Consider the following 6,737-nt stretch of genomic DNA (forward strand, 5'->3'; position numbering starts at 1 on the left):
CTGATTGGTGGAAAATGTCAACGGCGGCGCGCGCCAAGAGGAGAATGCGTGAACTAAGCAGTGAGTGAAGTTTCCGGTTCCGGTGCAGGCGAGCAGTGCGGAGAGAGAGAGAGCGGAACGGCGGGAGGTGAGTGAGGGAGCAAGGCCGCGTTTTCATTTTAATCCGAGCGGCTCCCACTGGAATTTCTAATAGCGTCCGAGAAGACGGAATCGCCATCACCTGCGCCGCAAGCCTATGATTTTTAAAAAAAATCTCTTATGTGTGTTTTTTCTGCGTGTGATCTGCGCCTGCTCGGCTTTTACTTTGAATGCGAATCTTCCTTTGTTGCTTTAGATGGCGGCGTGGCCCGGCCCTCATCGCCCCCCCGGGGCTGCTGCCCGCTCCTGTCGCCGTCCTGTCACAGGCGCTTCACCCGCCATTCCCCGAGCCGTTTTGTCGGACTGGCCAGGCCTTTTTATCTGGCCCGCAGATCCCCGCCTCCTCTCCCTCACCCTTGGTTGTTGGCGGCTTGTGTCGCTGGACTAGGCCCGTGTTTCCAGTTATGTAAAATCTCCTCAGCGAAAGCGAAACGTCGTTCACTCATCGTAAACTTTTATTCAGCCCGGATTTGGTGGCCATGTTGTGAAACGGCCGTTTTATGAGTTTCTCTCTTTATTGTTGTAGTTGATTTTAAAATTGGCGAGAAACAGTCGGTCGCCAAAAGCAGCGCCGTTATAATCTCGGGCTGTATTGGAAAGGCTATTTTTAATTTTCTTTAACGCTTTCGTATACACAAACGTTAAAGATTTCCTAAATTCCGAAGTTCATTTTGAAAAATATAACGTAATAAAATAACTACAGTGAAGTATTTCCGATGTTAATTTTTATAAACATAAAAACTGCAAATGTTGGTAATCGGAAATAAAAACAATGCTGGAGATTCTCAGGAGGTTAGTCAGATCTATGAAGAGAAAATGTACATTGGCATTTATGTCTACCTCTAGATTGAGAAGAGCTACCCTATTTATATAGTTGTCTTTCTGCAGACGTGAATTGCGGCAGGCAATTGTTTGGGATTAATTCCAACTTTGGTAAAATAAGATTTCAGGGTCCTTCAATGATTGTGGTTGACCTTTACAAACAAGTAAGATGCATGATTCAATTTCCTCAAAAGTGATGAGTTAACTGATCCTGGCTGGTGGAAGTAGAGCTGTTACAGTTGATCTTGGTAATTCTGCAGTAAGGAGTTGAGTGAGTGTACCGGACTTTTCTTTCCTAGGCACGTGAGGAAAAAGCCATTTGGAAGAGTGACTAGTGCCCATTGTGCATCAGTGCCTTTAGGGAAACAGACTTGTTGCGACAGAATTTAATAAAGGCTGTCTGGAGTCAGAATTGGAAGCATTTTAGTTAACGTTTGGAAAAAAATAGAGAAATGGGAGGGGTGGATAATTGGTGGATACACCTGTCACAGATGGGAGTTAGTGGATTAAGGGACTGGCAAATGCTTAATTGACTTTTAAATATATACAAATTGGGGGGGGGGGGGAAACACAACAAAGGTACATAAAACCAAAAACGTGGGGAAAATGTAGTGAGAAAATAAAAATGCAAGCAGATTTAAAATTAATGCAGCAAATGCAAGTGAAACACAGTGACCTGATGATGAAGTGGCGATTGCATCTAATCTAGAACACGGTTCAAAGATTACACACTTTTTTTGCTATGATGTACTGTATTTAAAAAAGATAGCAGAAATGTTGTTGCTGTAACACACTTAGATTACAGTAGGCAGTATGTTCCTTTGGGTTGCTTTCCCCCCCTCGAATCCCCCACTACCTATGTGCCCAGATGCAGCTGGGATTTGGGAGATTAAGTTCTTCTCCTATGCGAAAGGAGAATTGTTACTTCTCCTGTGGACATGCTCGATTCCTTCGACATGGGCATTAGTAAATATTTGGCAAGAGTTGTCACCTTTTGAAAAAATATTTGAGGGGTTGGGAAGAAAAGTATATTTGAGAGAATATAAACTTACAAATCTGAAGAAACAAGTAGGAAAAATAGAATCCAGTGGGGTTACAATTTTGAATGTATTAATAAATCAGTTTGAAAGCAATGTTGTTTCTTTTTCAGAAATTAGCAAAATATACATTGTGACTTTAATGAATATATGACCCCACTAATGACCAAATCTATATCACATTTCAGTATTGCTATGCAGTGGGACCTCCATCATAGAAGCAACTACCACCTCCCCACACTAAATATTGAAAAATTCCAGTTATTTGGAGTCTGAAAACTGCATTGTGCACCAATACTCACTGGGGGAATTAAAGACACATACAATACAAATTAATTACATTTTATATTTAAGCTGCGGAGTACAAGCTTTAGTGGACTAACACATGAAACATTTAATAATGGAGACAAATATCAGTGTACCATATTGCACATTAATTTATTCCGTGCTACTCGTCACAGATTTTGGGGACACTTTAAGGCACAGTGATCCAGATGTAATATCGTCCTGTTTAGATTTATAAATTGATACAATTTTGCTGTTGGAAAACACTACTTGATGCTGTAATAGTTTGAATTGGTTGGTCCAGTTACTAGATTTGCACCAATAATTGCTGAAAATTAATGGTACTGTAAACATTGGATTGAGAAGCTTTTCCTGCTGCCTTGCAGATGTTACAAAAATAACAATTTTGTTTTAAACTTGAGCTGAAATAACAAGCAGAAGTATTTTCTACAGCACTGCATATCCCCTGTGGCATGTTAAGTTGGTGGTCTGCTCCTTTAGAACATCATCATAATAGGCAGTCCCTCGGAATGGAGGCGGAATTGCTTCCACTCCCAAAGTGAGTTCTTTGATGGCTGAACAGTCTGATACGAGAGCCACAGACCCTGTTACAGGTGGGACAGACATTTGTCGAGGGAAGGTCGGTGGAGCTGGTTTGCCGCGTGCCCCTTCCGCTGCCTGCGATTGGCCTCTTCATGCTCTTTGCGTTGAGACACGAAGAGCTCAACGCCCTCCCAGATGGACTTTCTCCACCTCGGGTGGTCTGCGGCCAGGTGTCAGTGGTGATGTCGCGCTTTACCAGCGAAGCTTTGAGGGTGTCCTTATAACGTTTCCGCTGTCCTCCTTTGGCTCGTTTACCATGAAGGAGCTCCGCATAAAGCATTTACTTAGGCAGTCTCGTATCTGGCATGCGTACTATGTGGCTTCCCCAGCGAAACTGAACAAGTATGGTCAGTGCTTCAATACTGGGGATGTTAGCCTAGTCGAGGACACTGATGTTGGTGCACCTGTCCTCCCAGGGGATTTGCAGGATCTTGCGGAGACATCGTTGGTGATATATCTCCAGCGACTTGAGGTGCCTTTTATACATCGTCCATGCCTCCGATCCATACAGGAGGGTGGGTAGTACTACAACCCTTTAGAACAAAAGTAATATTGAGACCATTCTAGCATATATCTGTCTTGGCTTTTATAAAGGAACAATTTGGTGCCTCATGAAATTATTCTTTATTCTTTGTCTGGATATCTAAGACAAATGGGGATTATTTCTTAAAATAATTTTACTCATTAGTACAGAAATCTTACATGACTAAATTTGTAAACAAATGAGCATTTTACAAAAAAAGACGAAGTACAACCAGTGAAGCTTGTTACCAAGTTTGGTGTGGTTTGGATTAACTAATGCACTTTAATGTCAGTTTTCTCAACTGCCATGTCACCATGTGAAATTCTGACGGTTGTGCTTCGTTTGCTACTCTAGCTTCCATTGATACTGGCTACCCATTGGTCTTGTGTTAATTATTCAAGTGTAGACTTCAAAACATTGTGACCATATAACCAGGTCAGGGGTAAATCAATAGAAAGCAACTAATTTTGATGCTTGGCAAAACTCAGTTTTTTTTCCTTTACTGTTGCCATGTGTCTTTAAAAGTGCATGTCGTCACTGAGTTATTGATCAGATGCAACAGACTGTCCAATAGACCTTCTGGGTATAATTTTAGAATGCTGCAGCTGCTTCTTGTCCCTGTTTTAAGACAACCCACTTACTTAATGCAATAGTTCTGTGATCTTGCCAGTTTACTTTTTTGAAGGTTACTTCATTTTTTATACATCAAATTGTAAGGGTGTAGTTGGAGTGTGCGTGTCCCTGGGTGTATTGCACTGTTTAGCGCCCTGCTCTTGGCTATACTTCAGTTTTTTTTAGAATTATTGGCCCCAAGTTTCCACATGATTTGCTCCTGATTTTTAGGAGCAACTGATGGAGAACGGAGTATCTTAGAAATCGGAATTCTTCACATTTAAATTTTCTGCAGTTCTAGTAAGGTAGAACAGTTTCACTTTTGAACAGAATTTTTTTTTCAAAAGGGGGCGTGTCCGGCCACTGATTTTTGTCGGCTTGAAAAAACCTTGTCTACACATTAAAAAATCAGGCGCAGGTTACAAATTAGGCGTCCAGAACGAGGTGGGGTGGAGCGGGGAGGGAAGTCATTACATTCTACAACAAATCCTTAGTTATATTTATACAAATATTATACAAATAATTCCAACCTGAATAAAAATTTATAAGCAAAGAAAAGATTAAATAAACCATGTTCCTACCTGTGTGAAGTGCATCAGGCAGGGAGAAGGCTGCAGGAAGCCTCACAAGTTGAGGCAGCCGTTCCCGACGGCGGGGGGGGGGGGTAGTGAGGGCCCGACCGACGGCAGCAGCCGTTCCTGACGGCAGTGGGGGGGGAGGCAGTGAGGGCCCGACCGACGGCAGCAGCCGTTCCTGACGGCAGGGGGAGGGGGGGAGGCAGTGAGGGCCCGACCGACGGCGGGGGGGGGGGAGGGGAGGCAGTGAGGGCCCGACCGACGGCAGCAGGGGGGAGGAAGGGAGAACGCTGCAGGAAGCCTCAGTGCTGATCATGGAAGGGCAATGTGGTTTTATTAAAAAATGTTAAAAATTGAACAGCTACAAAGAACTACAAAAATGGCCGAGTGCCAATGTTTCCTTCACACTGCGCGAACGCTCCAACGCGCACGCGCAGGGTTGCCGGCACAAAAAAAACTCATTTAAATGGTACCCGCCTCCTCCTACTTACAAAATCGGCACGAGTGGTAGGCTCCGCCCCCTGGGCGCCGCGCCAAGCAGACATCGAGCTGCAAAGCGCTCCAGAATAGTGAGTTTTTTTTCAGGCGCCGTTTTCGGCGCGATAAACGGGCGCCCAGCTCGGAGGAGCACCTGTTTTGCCGCGTGTGGAAACTTGGGGCCATTGTGTTGCTGGAAGACACAAGGGCAACAGAAGGAAATGGGGGTGTTGGATTAATTCCAAATGGAGCATGTGCAAATAGACCTTTTACTTCTTTGGAACTATTCAATAAAAAGCTTTAAGCAATGTTTTCTGAATTCCTTTTTATTTCTGTAGGTAAAGATGTCTGCTTGGATAAAGCCTAGGGTAGGTTCATCACACAGACTCAGCCCAGATGGAAGGTAAGGAGAATTTAATGAAAAATACCTACTATCCCAGAAAAGTCTGCATATTAAGATATCTGTTTTTCAGTTTCATTTAAATATGGTCAGTGTTCTAAAGTTTAATTAAACTTTCTGGTGTTTTGAAGTTTCCAATTTAATAATCTAGAAGTCCATCATTACAATATTGCCAGTTGACGATGAAACTAATTTTGTGTTCTAAATTGGCTGGCCTGACTAAGGATTTAAAACCCCTAATCGATTTAAGTAGAGATGAACAAATATAATTGGATTACCATATGTCTTGAAAAAGGAATCCATTTTCTATTGCCCCTTTTCTTCAGCTTAATCTTTCGGTTAGCTATACCTTGTTCTGTGTCTTTGGGTTTCCAACCAAGCTCTGCCCTCTGTAGCAGTGCACATGAGGTTCTTGGCTAATTTGTAGAAACGACTTGTAACCAAGGCCTGGAAATTGACTTGTCTCTTGTCTGTTTCTTTCTTCTCTCTCCTCCAGTTCATTTGCAACAGCAGAATACAACGTTCCAAGGGAATCCTTGCCCAGGTATGAAAACATTTATTGTGGGATAACGGAACAATGATGGTCTAATAACATTCATAATAACAGTGCGATGGTCTGGAACACAGGGCAAGAATGCAACCCGTGGCTTTCGGGGTGGTGAAGGAGCAGGGTTTTATGTTAGTGATGTTGCACTGACGGTGGATGAAGTGAATTGCATATATTTATCCCATTATAAACTTGCGTAAAGCTCAAAATAGCTTCTTGAATCTTCATTTGAATAGAACGTGAATCTTCCTTCCGCCCCACCAAAGAATTTCTCAGTTGCCCTGGCTGCAAAGCAAGAATAAGAAATTTTAGTGCAAACTGCTTTACAAATATTGTGTCCCCATTGATTAAAAGTTACGGCATGACTAATCCAGAGATTAACCTTGTTTCTGGTTGTTTTCATCCTCTATCGCAGACCAACCAATTAGAGGATTTTGTATCCTAGAACTGTTAGTTTATAACAAGACACTCTGTACAGTATCGCCAAAGCAGAAATGCAATGAAAATGTTCATCTGACTATTTTATAGTGAGGAGAATTGTATAAGGGTGGTTGAGGGACTTTTTTTTTTATATATAGGGCAAGAGAGAGGAAACAAAAATTAGCCAATATTAAATAGGATATACAGCACAGGAACAGGCCATTCAGCCCAACCAGTCCCAAATATTCAGTTTTAAGTCCATGTCCAGTCCATGAGGCTTCCCCTGTCTTTCCTTATC

General features: G+C 42.5%; 1 long non-coding RNA gene across 1 annotated transcript; it reads left to right on the plus strand.

Annotated features, from left to right (window-relative positions):
- Positions 1-56: 56 nt before the first annotated feature.
- On the plus strand, positions 57-6,017 carry LOC139278294 (uncharacterized). Its single transcript, XR_011596238.1, has 3 exons — positions 57-127; positions 5,411-5,475; positions 5,969-6,017. It is a non-coding gene; the product is annotated as an uncharacterized lncRNA (long non-coding RNA).
- Positions 6,018-6,737: the final 720 nt, after the last annotated feature.

This window comes from Pristiophorus japonicus, chromosome 13 (assembly GCF_044704955.1).
Source record: "Pristiophorus japonicus isolate sPriJap1 chromosome 13, sPriJap1.hap1, whole genome shotgun sequence".
Taxonomy (NCBI): Eukaryota; Metazoa; Chordata; class Chondrichthyes; family Pristiophoridae; genus Pristiophorus; species Pristiophorus japonicus.